Here is a 16451-nt window from a genome sequence, read left to right as displayed (position 1 = left end):
CCATTCAGTTGGAGATTCAACGCCAAAGCACTCTTGGATCCGATATATGCTGATACCATAGCTAGGGCTATCAAAGAATACTTCCACTTCAATGTCACGACAGTAGAGGATCCAGGTACACTCTGGGAGGCGTTTAATGCGACACTGAGAGGGGTCTGTATGAGTACCACAGTTGGTATATTAAGGGACATTAGGGAACAGATCACTAAATGTGAAACCAGGATGAAAGAACTGGAAACAGAATATGAACGTACAAAGAACGTTACATTGCTAGGTGAACTTAGACAGACATGTACTGAACATCAAGAGTACGTGACAGATGAATCAAAATATGTCACTAAACTCCCAATCGCTCGACAATTTGGGGAAGGAGGTAGGCCGGGCAGAGTGTTAGGAACAAAAATTGCGAGGGGAAAGGACCACATACAGTAACACAAATTCATGATGAAGGGGGTGCGCTTCTGACACAACCAGAGGACATACTGTGTAGCTTTGTAAATAACTACAGCGCATTATATAAATCCAAACAGCCAGCACTCCCAGAAGACACGTTCCGCTACCTGAACGATGTGGCTATTGCATGGCTCTCGGACCACCAGCGAGAATACCTATTGCTGCCTATTACTGTGGAAGAAGTGACGGAAATCAATAAAACGCTACCTAATGGCAAAGCGCCAGGTCCAGACGGATACACATGTGAATTTTATAAAACATACGTTGATATTCTAGCCCCCCATCTGGTTGCAATTTATGGCAGTGCATTTGATCAGGCAACGCTACCTCCCTCATTGCGCGAAGCAGTGCTGATTGCCCTGCTGAAACCAAATAAAGACCCAGAAATTTGTGAATCCTACAGACCATTATCATTACTAAATGTAGATTTGAAAATACTAGCAAAGATTTTAGCAGCTCGCTTACAACCCCTGATGACAAATCTGATTTTACCGGACCAGGCAGGGTTTATACCAACAAGGGCCACCTCGCATAACACCAGAACACTATTTGCAGTGTCACACTACTTAACACCAGGCACAAAGGCGGTTGCGGTCATGCTTGATGCCGCCAAAGCGTTCGATTCAATACAGTGGTCATACTTGCTGAGGATCTTACAACGTATGGGATTCCCACCGAGGTTTATAACCTTGGTAACGCTTTTATACACAAACCCTATCGCTAGGGTATGTGTGAATGGATATATATCTGACACTTTTAGCATAGCCCGAGGCACAAGACAAGGGTGCCCTTTATCACCATTACTATTCGCACTAGCGTTAGAACCACTGGCTTGCATCATCAGACAAACACATAACCACTCAGCACTACATTTCCCTAGCCGACCATTACACATATCACTATACGCAGATGATATGCTTCTATACATCCGAGACCCAGAACAGAACTTGAATCCATTGCTGAGGGAATACATAAGATTCGGAAGACACTCAGGCTTGCAGATCAACTGGGATAAATCCTCCATAATCCCACTCACTGACACTACCACACCACATACCACAGACTTCCCACTAGACTGGCAAACTGGAGCAATTAGATATTTAGGGGTCTGGTACAGCAGGGACCCATAGGAAGTAATACGCACCAACTACAGTAGAGTACTGGACAAGATAGAAGAAAAAATTGACAAGTGGTTAAAGCGTGTACCAGCAATTCCATCAGGCTCATCAAATAATTTTTCTCATGACGAAATGGGATTGAGTTACGTGAGTGATATCATTCGTCTTTCGCCCTTATTATTATGGGGCAAAATATGGCTATCTGAGGATCTCCAGTTCTCTAGAGATATTCTCCAGGACTGTAAAAACCTGGAAAATGGAAAGCAGATCCCTTGGTTATCATATGTTAGTGAAATGCCACATAAAATAGGCCTGGGTGATGTCTATGATAATCCTGAAAAAATCCAGGGAGATATTAAAACCGTTATCAAAACAAGTTATTGGAAATCCTCACACGCACTTCCTTGGTTAGGCCATCTGGATGTATGGTTAAATTACAGCACCAGTTTTATTTAACTTTTACAACCCATGTGCAATGGCGGTTTTATCTCACAAGGTTTAGGCTAAACATTCTGCATTTTCTTTTTGCCTTTCCTAAACAAGGGGGTTGGTGTGAGAGGCTGCCCCCTTGTCCTTGTAATAACAAAGTCAGTCAGAGTACTATACATGTTGTCCTCTTTTGTTCTTTATATAAGGAACCGAGAACCATATTTATTAAGCCCATTCTGAAGGGGAAGCAACCATGTAACTACAAAGAAGGTTATGACTACTTGTTATCATTATCATCATCTGGAGTATGTTGCGCCATGTTAAATTTTATACGAGTGTCACTCCTGATCAGGAAACGGTACGGCTAATTTGGCCTTAGACCTGTTCATTGTTGTGAGAAGTTGTGTTTTTTATCTTTTTCTCTTTGATGGCCATTCTAGTATAAATACTTTATGAAATAATGCTTGCTGACTTAAGGTGATCGGTACGGGTCTTATTGTCTGTATGTTCTGCCATGACAAACTACTTGTGAATATATTAATTAATGTTTTAACCTACTCAATGTGTAATTTTAGATGGTTCCTTTTAAAATATTTGTAAATCATGTCTTGTAAAATGTTTTACTTTTATGATTCTTTTTGAATCAAATAAAGTTTTTGAACTGAACTGAACTGACAGGTGGATACAGCTACCGCTGTCGTTAGCTGATCGCATTGCAATAGTGAAGATGAACATTCTTCCTAAACTGCTGTACCTATTCAACAATATACCAATAACACCCCCGAAGACAGTATTCAAAAATATAACATTGTTTGTCCTAAAACTTATCTGGGCAGGAAAACAAGCACGCATCGAACTGATGACACTGGCGCTTCCATACGAAAAAGGGGGCTTCTGCGTACCGGACTTCTACCTATACTACTTATGTGCACAGGCACAGTACGCTGCTTACTGGTACCACACAACACCTTATTTAACACATACGGTGGTTGAGGAGGTGGATGCTATGCCGATACCACTAACAGCAATAATCACACATAAACGTCCACCGCTACACTCAGCGGACATCAACACAATCGACACGACAACTCATGCATGGAGAGCATTAGGGCGGTTGGCACACAAGTTGCCACTATACACACCTGCATTACCCCTACACTACCATCCTGAAGTATCAGTAACTAACGAAAAAGTGGGTATGGATCTACTGAAAAGAGTAGGAATAGATACGTTCTGAGACTTATATAAAGAGGGCAGATTCCGTCAAGTGGACTACTTGTCATACATAAGCAATCAATCCATGTTATTTCGCTTTACTTATTACAGGCTACAGAGAGCTATTCAAGATCTATATCCAAACTATCCGGCTGAGCCACCAAGCCTGAAAGCGCTGCAGCTAATTTTAACATCCTCCAACACCACGCACCTAGTATCCCGCCTATACACAGTTGCACAACACGAGATCCCATACACTTCCACGAAAGCAATGCTAAGGTGGAACGAGGTGTTACCAGAACCGATGTCAGAGAAAGGATGGTACATTACATGAATATTGATTAAGCTACTCACGCCGAATGGTAACGTACGCATCTTGCATCTAAAGTATCTACATCAAACATATCATACACCGGCGAGACTCCACAAATATGGTATACGTGACAACGCTAATTGTAAAAGATGCGGGGAGCAGGAGGCAGGAGGCAGACTTTGTACATTTAGCATGGAATTGTGGGAAAGTACATGACTATTGGGAGACAGTAACAGGTATGCTTAAAAATATGGTGGGGGCGGAAATCGACTGCACAATGAAGATATGTTTGTTGGGTCTCCTAACTACTGTCAAAGCGACGAAACGTAAATTCTGTGCAATTGCTCTGTTAATGGCCAAGCGGCAGATATCTAAATGCTGGGGGGTAAGAAAGCACCGGACCCTAAGCAATGGTTGCAAGACATGGCATATTGCAGAGATAGGCTGTTAACATACGAGGAAGAACTGTCAGCTAAATCCAGACCGAAAGACTATTGGATCTACTTAATAGTTTACTTACAAAAGAAGGATGTACATGCAGAGTTGTAAATGATTGGATACTGTGACCCTTCCCGAAATACCAAGAAAGTCATGTATATACTTTGCTACTATCTGAATTGATTGACTCAATAGCTTATATTGTTACTTTACATATAACAAATGCATCTGGATGAAGATTGCAGGAATGTACTGGCCTTTGTTGTATTCCATTAACTGATGGTTATACTTTGTTTGGTTGATGAAAAATCAATAAAAAGATTTAAAAAAAAAAAGATGGTTGGCTGGCTCTGAATCCAAGTACGCTCTTAGCAGCCATACAAAATAGATTCTATTTTTGGATATCTCTCCGTCTATGGTGTGTTATGTTATGTTAGTATGAATTTGTAGAGCGCACGTTCACCCTGGGGTTTCTTGGCGCTGTGTACCGCTGGGGAACCTGTCCTGGCTTTCCCTGTGAGATGGTCCATATTGGGCATCCCCAAGGTGAAGCCAGGCATCCCCAGCAGCGAGGGGGCCGTTGTGGAGATTAAGCAAGCTGTTGCCCAGAGTTGCAGTGTGGGACTCATGGTTAGAGAGGCACCGAGGCGAGCTTTATCAAGCCCGCTGACATTGGTTCCGTGTCCTGCCGCATCGGGAATTGAACCCTGGTCCCAGGCCGACCTCTGTTTCTGGGTCTGCCGCATCTAACCGGTGAGCCACACTTCTCCACGTGTAGAATAGTGATAGCCGAAATGTTGGAACTTCCTCGATGCTTGTATTTATTTCAATGCAGTATGTTACCAATCCCCCATGATATACTGGTAAAAGTCAAATTGGCACTCATCAGTTTTACGTGGAGAAAAAAAAGAGCATAGTAAAAATGGAGACCTTGCAGTGCACATATAAACAGGGCGGACTCTGAATTCTTGACCTGGAAGCATACTACCAGGCCTTGCAACTATAATTCAGGCCAGGCTGGTATTGCACAGATAACTGCAAAAACAGGACTCTACTCACAGGATCCAGATCACAATTGGAACTTACTCAGACCAAATATAGAAAAAGAGGCACATCACTGCCGGCTGAGAGGACCCGGAGACTGTCAGTAGATGCGCAGGACATGTTTGAGGCACTCTGGGGTCGTGTTTTCCCTTACTCCGGGGTAATGCCACTATAGGGTTTCTCAGAGTGCTAAAGTGTAGACAAGGAACTGAATATGAGTTGCTGGAAAGCAGGGAACTTCTGAGAAGTGGGCGATTTATACATGGACAGACATACGCCTACATTGGAGCAAGAACGACATGCCATCAACTGACATGGACATGCAGTAAAATACAGAATTACTGGATATAGGTGGCGGTCACTTACCGGCTGAGGATACACCTCGACCTACAACGCACACAGCAACTCTTTTTATTAGGAACGAGCAGGTACCCCCCACGCCTAGGGGAGGGGCACCCTTAGTAGCGCCACGGGGATGAGCCTCCTCCGGGGCCCTAAAAAGGGGAGGGCTGGTTATGGAAAGGCTGGCCGTGTTGATGTCATCAGGAGGTGGCACACAGAAATGAAACATAGAGGCTTGTGCCCGGGGTGTTTCGTTCTCTTTGTCCCCTCAGACCACAGCAGGGTTACAGTAGCATCGTCGATGGAGAAAGAAGTGTCCGGTTGGCGGCTGGCGTTGTGTGGCAAGCTGGGTTGGAGCGGGCCTTGGCGTAGTGTGTCGCCCTCTTAAAGGGCTTTTTTAGTAATGGATCTTTTATGTAAAATCAGGGCGCCACTCTAGAAGGTGCCGTGCCCGTGGGTAGCTCTTTACTGTATTGCCCGCATAATGGGCGTTTTAATCATAGATAGGGACCGCACAGAGTTTGCTGTGCAGAGACTACAGGTATACCTTTAAGGTGCAAAATATAATACCTGTTAAGGGACCGCTCGGGTAGCGGGGAGCGGTTAGTGTGGCCTGGGACAGCGACATCCTTCTACCGAGATTGTTGTATCAGGGTAGGTATATGAGGCCATTATCTGTGCCTTTGTTGCTGTCCCGATGGGTGGAGAGCGCGCCCGAGTGTAGGGAGCATAGCTTTGTGGTCTGGGTTTCGATTCTAACAGCTGCAATGTCTTTGTTGTTGTCCCAATGGGTGGAGAGCGCGCCCGTATGTAGGGGGCATGGCCTCGTGGTATAGGTTATGACTTCGGCTCAGGGTCGCGTGGATATAAAGAAGCACTGTTTGATGCCTGTTTCCTAGTTATACGATATATAATATAAGTCCTTGGGGAGATTGCGCTGCTTCCGGTCCAGATGGTATTTACTTAACCTATATGGGGTATCGTTAACAATTTGCTTACAGGTGCGAGCTGCCATAATTATGGGTGATCTATACATATCTTGCTTCAGTTCCAGTGCAACTGTCTAGCTTTGCTGGAGTTGCTCAGTCCTAAGTGTACATACTAGCTGGCACATGTACAGTACAAGCTGGCGATCTTGGGGGTTTTACCTGTGATCAGGTATTCCGGTGGCAGCGCGTCCTTAGTAAAAGAATGAGGATAGGTGCCCCAAAAATTCTTCTGCTTAAAAGCCCAATATTGAATATAGGTGCCGATCCCTGTAGATAACTTAGTGGCCGGCATTGCACATTGGGCCAATGCAGTATGCAGTGCCCCTCTTCATGATGATGGAGGAAATGTATGGGTGATACAGTTGTCGGTGAACAACCGTTACAACGAAACTTTTACAACGCAGTGCCTTTACAACGCGGTATTTACAACGCAAACCATTACAACGCATTGCGCTGGGGGGCGCTCTAGGATTGGGAATGAGTTTAATTTACTATCCAACACCTTCACTAGTGTCCACGGGGACTGGTGTTGGAATAGTAAATTAAACTTTTCACTATCCAGCACCCCAAAGCGAAATGCGTTATAATGGATTGCAATGTAAAAACCGCGTTGTAAAGGCATGCGTGGTAAAAGCATGCGTTGTAACGTCATACATCCACAGTTGTCACATTCATTCTTCGGCAAACTCCCCTTTTCGTATGGGCAGGGATGCCTACGGTGAATTCTGGGGGGAATGGTTGTTGCACAGTGAATGTAGCAAGAAGCATGTACTCCCCTGGTGGGGGGAGAAAGTGGACTTAAATTGATGGTGTCGTGCCTATTTTGGAACGGGCGCACACTCTGCACGGCGGCTGGCACACTCTGCTCTGTAGAGGGTCATATTTATAGGTGCTGGATGTTCTCGGAAGGGGAACAATTATAGTTCACTCTGGGATTCAGCTTCCACCTGAAGGGTGGATAACGCCAGCGGTATGGGCAGGGGGTTGTTTCAGTCAAAGCAATAAACACATTCTTAAACAGCTGAACAAGTGACAACTCGATCAAAGGAATTTAACAGGTTCCACAATGGGCACAATTGGAACAATTAGCTTTACTCAGGATTTAGGCGTTACTCAGTAGGATTAAGGTACATCCGTAGGCAAAGTGCAGGAGTTCCAAACAGGTAACAGGTAATGCTCAACCTATTGTGGAGCAAAGTTAGTGCCAGTGGGGGGGGAGGGCGAGTGCGTCAGGGAGCTTCTCACCCTATGGTGGAGCACTGACAGTTAACAACAAAGGGGGATGCACAACAACAGAGGAGCAGCCATTCGATGGACCCCAGGAGGGGGTAGATTCCACATGTGCATTAGGTAGGCGGGGAGGAGGGACTGACCTGCCGTAGTCATGGACTCTACTGCCCTAACCCACAATGTATGGACTGAGTACAACGTTGGGGAGGCTGCAAATGTTCAGGTACCCGGGTGGGCCGGTGCGGTATGCAGTGTCCTGGATGTCAAGTAATGCAACTGTTGGCTGTAGCGCGTTGAGGCCTGCCGGCACAATGTGCGCAGTGGAATGGGAGATTGATGGGCCGAGATGGGCGAGTTCAAATGTATGGCCAAGTTCTAGTATACCGCTGAGTTAAAAAGTTAAAGTGTACGATTGTACCTTATTTCCTTACTGTTGGCTGTAGCGCATTGGGGCCTGCCGGCACAACGTGCACAGCAGAATGGGCTACTGGTGGGCTGAGACGGCCAAGTTCCACTGTTCTGCCAATTTCTAGTGTACCGCCCAGTTCAAAAGTTTAAGTATTATGTCGTACCTAATTTACTGCCGTTCACATGTTGAATACAGATAAAAGTGATGCTGTAAATAATAGTTATATACACAAGAATGATACTTTCTCTGGTAATGGTCTTTGGTGAATAACTTGGATTGATGGATTGATACCCTGATTCTGTGAGTCATTGGGCGTAGCGGGGGGTAAGGTGATGGAATTTGGGGAGGAGGGAATGTCACGTTGTGCTCTTACTTTAGGGGCCCCATTATGAAATGCCTGACAAAGAAAACATTTATCGATTTTACCCTATTGCTGACCAGGTGACGGTTGGCAATTCAGTGCCATGGTGCCAACGGCAGAGGGGTGGCTGATTAGTGCGTTGCAGAGGGTGTTCATATGAAATTAGTCAGGACTGACCCCAGACTCACAGATTACCTGGAATGGAGACACTAATTAAACAAGGCTCTGAGATTCCCCCCAGATGAATGTCCCCGTTGAGGGGAAACGATGACGGGGCACAAGTGGTTGGGTCCTGTGCTGAGATAAAGGATGGGATGCAGAGTGGGGGATGGTGGGGCTCGTTTTCCAACTTGCTTTCAGAAGGCTGTGCCATACCTTTTCATCCTGACCTCTGATTTATCTAACCCTGAAGATTAATTACTTGTTGATGTGTAATACTTGTGATATTGTGACTTTATGTTTATTGTTGTGAGAAGTTCTGTTTTATATTAAACTGAGTGGCACTTGCGCTAAGCAGAAGTGCAACAATTGTTGGTTGTAATGAGGCAATGTGCTGAGCAGGTGCAATACACGATGTGCTATTTGGAAAAAATGCAATAAAATAAAAATGTTAAAACATGTGAAATATAAACTATGCAGAATCCTTCATGTGTCAAGCTCTTCATACATCAGAGGGACATTTTGTTATAGATTGCATCATTTGTAATGTGAGTGGCAAATTGAAGAAGATGTTGCTGTGGCACTGGAAGATTCAGGATCAGGTCTCTATTTTGGGAATTTTCCGAAGTATGCTTAGTAGAAAAAGCAGCAATGGCAGACATGACTGATTTCCTAAAGGATGTTTTTGAGGAGAGAAGGCCACCTTGATGGAATTGTAATTTGCAAACGTATCCAACTGGTTTCTGAAGAGCTGGAGTTCGAGGATGCAAATTACAAATAGTTACGATATTATGTTGTTTTGTATTCATTAAATGTATTTCTTGAGGAGGGCAAACTATTACCCAAGGGTATATTGGCACATAGAAGAGAATTTTTTTCAGAACTCTTTGGAGGAAGGATTCAGTCAGGCAAGTGGCGTGTGAATGATTATTCCAGTTCTTTCACTGCTAAAACCCTGAAAACTTGCCCCCTAGCACACATGCTTAAACAAGGAACCTTAAGGACAGCAAGAACGCCTAGGCTGAGCCCCTTGTCTGGCAAGTATGGGGCCTGAAATTGATCGAGGAAAGTGGAGAGGACATAAGGAGGCAAAATTAGTGAGTCAGAAAGTTTTTAGGTATGTATTGTTTGGGAATAGAATAGAGAGGGCTATGTTTGATTTCTGATGCTGTTATGATATCCGACCAGCTGGTTTAGAACCCCTCGATTACCATTGTGAAATGCAGTCAATTTTAAACATCAAAAAGTGTCATTTCAGTACCTGTGGCAGCCTACAGTATCTGCAAAAGAAACAATTGATGAATGGAATGCTGGACAATGCAAACATTCACCCGCAGTCACAAGGATCTGGGTTTAATGATTGTTGCCAGTCCAGGGAGGACCTGGCCTAGCAGTTTGGGCTGGACTGTTCCCATTGGGCACAAGGCGAACACTAATTTGCATATGGCTGGGTCCAAACTGGAATGGCAAGGTGAGCAAAAAAACGATGGTTTTAGTCCCAGATCTCTGTACTGGGGTGAATGTTCTGCATTTGGTCCATCAATTGCTCTTTTAGCATTTGCCTACAGTATCTGGCAGAGGTGCATTGCTTTCTCAATATTGTTTTTATTGTCTCACATGGTGCAGTTTTCAATCTCATCTACCATCTTACCATGCTTTCTGGGTGCTCAAATAACAGGCTGAGTTCTCTTCTGGACGAGAAGCACTCTACCGCATTAACCCTAACTTGCAGTCCATGCACCCTAGAGAGTCAATACGTACCAGACATATAACTGAGCGGCTTTATGTTTTTCTGAGTACCACTACAATGTCTGAATAGCTGTGAGGAGGAAGATGCACAAGCTTTGCCTTCATGCTTGACACCATCCTTCTTAATATATGTGTCTGTGCCGGTTGTGTGTGATTATCTGGTCCCCACTGCTGCTACTTTCTGTACTCTCTCTCTCTGTTGGGAAACACACTGAATACTTCATATTTCCAACATAACACCAGAGCCTTAAGACACAGATGGAGGTGATAGTGCAGACTCCTTAATGAGCTGATCCCTAATGATTCATGAGCGGCTCAACTGTATCACTATGACAAACTGTAGAAAACATTGGGGACCCGTGGATATTTTCTATATTTTTTACTCGCCATTGCATTAAAGTATATGTTGGACCCTAAGAAGGCAATCAAGTGAAAGTAAAGAAAACACAACTGATAATCCCTCGCTTACATCAGTTTCGCACATTTTTGGAAAGTGGTTCCTTACGTGAAAATAGCACTTTTAGAAATGTAACAGCTGGGGGCGAGGTCTCCCGCCGCAGCAAGATGGCGGCTTTGTTTTGAGCTGCGCTCGAACGTGGAGTTCTTGTCTAATTAAAGCCACTTTTCCTACACTTCAAACTGAGAGGATGCAAGATTCTGTCGGCGGAAGGGTCGAGGCGGCGCATGGAGCTGCCCCGACAGTATTTCCAGCCTCGAGTGACCCAGCGGCAGAAAAATTAAAATACCGACATTTCTGAAGCGAGCTGCCGCCATTTTGTTATCGGCTGCGCCGCCGATAGCAATATGGCGGCCGCTCGCGCGTTTTACCTCAGGTAAACCGGCGGTTTTCTTTAGTGCACAATGTACACGCAAGGCAGCGATATTTTTGAATGACATTCCTCTTCATTGCTAACTCCATGCTGCATGTTTCAAATACTGTGACTACTAATGCAGGAATATGCTTTCACCTATTGGACTGTGAGGCTCTCCTCAGGTTAATGCTCCTTCTATGCTGGCGCTCACTCTAATATGCTTCATGAGGAAAATCAACAGTCTTTGTACTCTTCATACAAAATGCACATGTAAAGACTGCAAATACTTTCATGTTTAGGAAGGTGACCTATGCATTTTCGCACAAGGGGTAGGAATATTATCTTGTTAATACCTCGCTCTTTTTTTGTGTGAGGCACCCTCAGCGTCTTTTCCTTTTTTACACATGCTGAAGCTGTTTATATAATAACTGCCTATCGTCTCCTGAATGAATGCACCAAGTTTTATGTTGTCTCTACGCAGACTCCACCTTATTATGATGTTGTTGTTGTCTGCTGCCTTAACCCCATCGCTGCTCATGACGAGCTCAGCTCGTCATGCAGTACACTGGTCGTGTGCTTATGACGAGCTGAGCTCGTCATGAAATAATCTATTTCAAGGATCTCCAGCACAGGAGGGGAATTGCCTTAGCAGTCATGTGGTTAAACATTTTTTGCATATGAGGTTATGCCTTCTATCCTCTTGTCATATCCTTCAGCATCTAAAAGTTTTCATAGCATTTGATTTACTAAATGCTCACCAAACGTGTGCTGGACTGTAAATGAAGTATGGCATATATCTCCATTTCTGCTTTCTCTGCCTCTTTTCAATTTGAGATGTATTTCCTTTGAGCTAATGGGCAGACAGAAATCTCTGTTAAGAATCACATCTCAATCTTCACGTTATTCCAGAATGGCTACTGAGGCACCACTCTCGGCTAAAGCTACGTTTACAGGTACTAAACCCAAGAGAACTAAGAATGATCCTCCTTAACCCAGGGGATTGAAATCTTTTATATCTATGACGAATGAGAAACTTCAACAGATAAAGGACAGATGGATTACAATGGAAACAAAAGTTCTGGATATGTAACAACACATTAGTGATCTTCATGATGTCACTACTAAGATTCCACTCTTGGAACAAGAAATCCATCACCTTAAACTCCACACTGAGGACCTTGAAAATCGTAATAGATGCAATGACCTACGCCTGTATGGTCGTCTAGAGAATATTGAAGGCAAGGACATGCTTCTTTTCCTTAAGAAATTCCTGTCAGAGGTATTGGATCTTCCTTCAGTGCCCTCGTTAAATATTCACCGTGCCCATCAGCTAGGTTGTCTTCAACCAAACGCCTCGAAGCCTAGAGGATTTGTTATGCTATTTTGGGAATTTACAGACCTCATGCGTGTCCTCACAGCAGCTAAAACAAAACCTCATCTCATTTGGTCTGGTCACAACATCTATCTGTCACAGGATCTCTCCAATGCGACTAATGCACGAAGAAAGGAATTTTTGTCTCTTCGTCCGCAAATGAGACAGTTAAATATTTGTTATGGCATTTTACATCCATACCTTTGTAAGATTACTCATGAGGGTTCCTCAAATACTTTTGATGATCCTACTACACTGAGAACTTTTCTACGTAATCTCTCTCCGCCTTCTGCTGCTTGTTCCTCTCCTCTTCACTAAATTTCTTGTATCTGTTCCTTATCTTTTCTATGATGGCTATTCATAATTCTATTCTTTTTATCACCATCTCAGTCGCTTTGTCTTCTGTCTGTGAAGTTGCGCCCCATGCACCTAACTTTTATGTCTTCTCTTAGATCTGGATCTTTTTCCTTGATCTATATTTACCTTCTTCTATTCTTCTTTCTTTCTTCCATCTTTTTCGTTCTTTTTATTGTAGTTTCTCCCTTTTAATAATATTTCATGTTGCATGTGTTCATTAGTTCTATTCTTGGTATTATGATATGCTCTTTACTCCTTGCTTATATATGGTGTTTTTATAATTTCAGTTGCTGTATTCCCGACGTGTATCAAATCTGTATGTGTGTTACCCTTCCATCCCTCCATTATGTGTAAATTTGTCACGTGGAATGTTCGTGGTCTTGGAAATCCCGTCAAAAGACAAAAGGTATTATCTCACTTATCCAAACTCCATTCTCAGGTTTCTTTTCTTCAGGAAACTCATTGTGATGAAGCAAAAAAGGGGGTGTAGCTATATTGATTCGTAAGTCGTTATCTGTGCAAAATTTGTCTACACAAAATGATGATGAGGGATGATGGGTGATGTCAAAGGTTGCTATACAAAACAAAATGTTGGTCTTACTAAATATTTATGGCCCTGTTAAACCAGACCCTAAGTTTTGGACTGACATTAAGATGTTACTTTCTTTCATTGGTTGCCCTAATATTATTATTGCCGGAGATTTTAACCAATGGATTTGCACTCTTTTCTGATAGACTAATGTAAATTTAACCCCGATAAATCCCACAAAGCTTTTCAATCGGCCATTGCCTCTTGTTCATTATTTGATGTTTGGAAGACTTGAAACCCTGACTCACTTGAATATACTTTTTTTTCTAATGTTCATCAAACACATTCTAGGATCGATTATATTTTGTTTAGTAAACCCCTGCTTCCCTCTCTTCAAACATCGGAAATTGGCTCCAGTTTTATTTCTGACCATGCACCAGTTCATGCTTTACTGGCCCTTTCACTTACTTCCCTACAATTTAGACGCTGGAAACTCAATAACTTTTTATTATCTGATACAATATACATCATAGAAGCCACTGCTTTTATTACTGAGTATTTTAACTTTAACATACCACGTGACACCTCTGTTTCCAATACTTGGAATGCCTTTAAGGCCTCCTTTCGTGCCTTCTCTATTTCATATGTTTTGAGAAAAAAGAATGCTACACGGAAAAAAATACTGATCAATTACAAAAACTTAAATTATTGGAACACATTTATTTTACCTCCAAAAAGTCCTCGACTCTTCACGAATTGATCAAAGACAAATCTGAACTCAACAAACTTGCAACAATTTATGCTTGTAATATTCTTCTTAAAATTAAATCTAAATATCATGGTGGTCAGAATAAGGCGGGTAAGATGTTAGCCAATTATCAAATCTGAACGTAAAAACATTGGGCCCATTTAAATGAATCCACTAAAACCATGGTGTCATTGAATGCAGATATTGCTGAAGTTTTTCATGAATATTATCGATCTCTTTATTCTGACGTCACGAATCATACTACTCAAAATTTAGATACCTTCTTTTCGGGTCTTCCCGCTCCCCCATATATACCGATGAATTTAACGCATTAGAGAAAGAAGTAACAACTCAAGAAATGACTAATGCTATTAACTTCTTAAAAAAATCAAAAGCACCAGGACCTGATGGTCTCTCTGTTGAATTTTAGACCACTTTTTCCTCCATTTTTGTCCCCAAACTTCTAACACTCTTTAATTTCTTTATTACTGATGCTAAAGCATCTGGGTCTTTTATGGACGCCTTAATTATTATCATTCCTAAACCTGACAAAAATCATTCCCTCTGTAAAAATGTCCGCCCTATTTCTTTAATAAATTATGACTGTAAAATATTTTCCGAGATTTTTGCAACCAGTCTTGAGAATATTATTCCTTTATTGATTAAAACTGACCGAGTCGGTTTTGTGAAAGGCAGAACAGCATCGGATTATGCTCGAATGTTTGCAAATATTATCTCATAAAAAAAATGAATCTCCTCTTGCTGTCTTTGGATCCCGAAAAGGCTTTTGATCATATCAATTGGCAATTTATGTTCAGAACACTCCAATGGTTTGGTTTTGGACCTACATTCATTTCTTATATTAAATTATTATATTCTTGCCCACGAGCCAGTATTAGTGTAAATAATAATTTCTCCAGATTTATTTCTTTAGCTAGAGGTACACGCCAGAGGTGTCCTCTTTCTCCTCTATTATTTGTTTTATGCCTTGAACCATTCCTTGAACGCATCCCTGTTAATTCAAACATTTTTGGTTTCTCTTATAATTCCATTGAAACCAAAATATCAGCATATGCGGTTGATATATTAATTTACATGTCAAATCCCATTACCTCCCTCCCGCCTTTTATGGAGGAGGTTCAGTTATACTCGAGTATTTCTGGGTATAAATTAAACCTCTCTAAGACAGAAGTTGTACCTTTAAACACTTTATGTCACCAATTTATGTTTAATGATACTAATTTTACATGGTGCCACACAAAAATTAAATACCTTGGTATTTGGTTTTCTGCTTCTTTGCCTACCACAATTAAGTATACTTTTTAAGCATTAATTATTAAAATCCAATCACTTCTTCTTACTTGGACTCCCCTTTTTCTTTCCTGGTGGGGCAGGTTAGATACTATTAAAATGATGATTGTGCCTCATGTCCTATATACAATATCTATGTTACCTATTTGGATTCCCATCTCCTATTTTTCTCAAATTAACTCCATCTGTATAAATTTTTTATGGAATAAGAAACACTCACGAATTGCTCTTATAAGACTTATTCGTCCTAAAACTGAAGGTGGAGTACGTTTTCCAAATTTTAAAGCCTATCACTCGGCCTTTTTGATTAAACAATCTTTTGCTTTATCCTATAATTTCGCTGATATCCCCGTTCCCAGATGGATTGTTTTCGATTTCTCATTATTAAAAGATTTTTAATTTCAAAACGTAATATATATGTCTATAGTACTTTCATGCTCGCTAATCCCATTTTAAAATATTCCCAGAGTTTATTATACAATAAATGTACCAATGGTCTAACCCCACTTCAATGTTTTTTATCCACTACAATCTGGTACAATAAATATTTTACATTTAAAAGTAAATCATTCTATTACAAATACTGGAAGGAGATGGGAATTATTTTTGTACACCAGTTAAATAACCACAACTCTGTCATTCATTTTCCTGACCTACAAATACAATTTCAACTACCTAACTCTTGCATCAATGAATACACTATAATTTCAAATGCCTTGCAATCACAATTAGCATCTTTTGATCTTCCAACTGATACACCATCTCTTAACCCACCTTCTCCATTATATAGTTTATTTCTGACTCACAGACCTAATGCTGCTCTTGTATATAAGTTATTGTTATTGCATGTTAATGAGAGACCTAAACCCCCTTTTGAAAATACATGGAAAACTGATCTGTCTGTTTCTTTTTCAATTACGACTTGGGATAAACTGTGGTCTAAGTTATTTAAAGTTTCTGCTGCTGTAGATATAACCCAATCTTTGTACTTTATTTATCATAGGGCAGTTGTCACTCCTGTTTGTATGTCCAAGTTTTCTCCATCCTCTTCTCCATTATGCTGGTCTTGATCT

At 41.8% G+C, this 16451-nt stretch overlaps 1 protein-coding gene across 1 annotated transcript in view; it reads right to left on the bottom strand.

The window, feature by feature from the left end:
• The window catches only part of SEL1L3 (SEL1L family member 3), a 519344-nt gene that overhangs the window by 386189 nt on the left and 116704 nt on the right, over nt 1-16451 (bottom strand). The gene's annotated exons all lie outside the window — the stretch shown is intronic.

This window comes from Lissotriton vulgaris, chromosome 3_2 (genome assembly GCF_964263255.1).
Source record: "Lissotriton vulgaris chromosome 3_2, aLisVul1.2, whole genome shotgun sequence".
NCBI lineage: Eukaryota > Metazoa > Chordata > Amphibia > Caudata > Salamandridae > Lissotriton > Lissotriton vulgaris.
The sequence above is the reverse complement of the archived record's forward strand: the minus strand, read 5'-3'. Positions and strand labels throughout refer to the sequence as shown.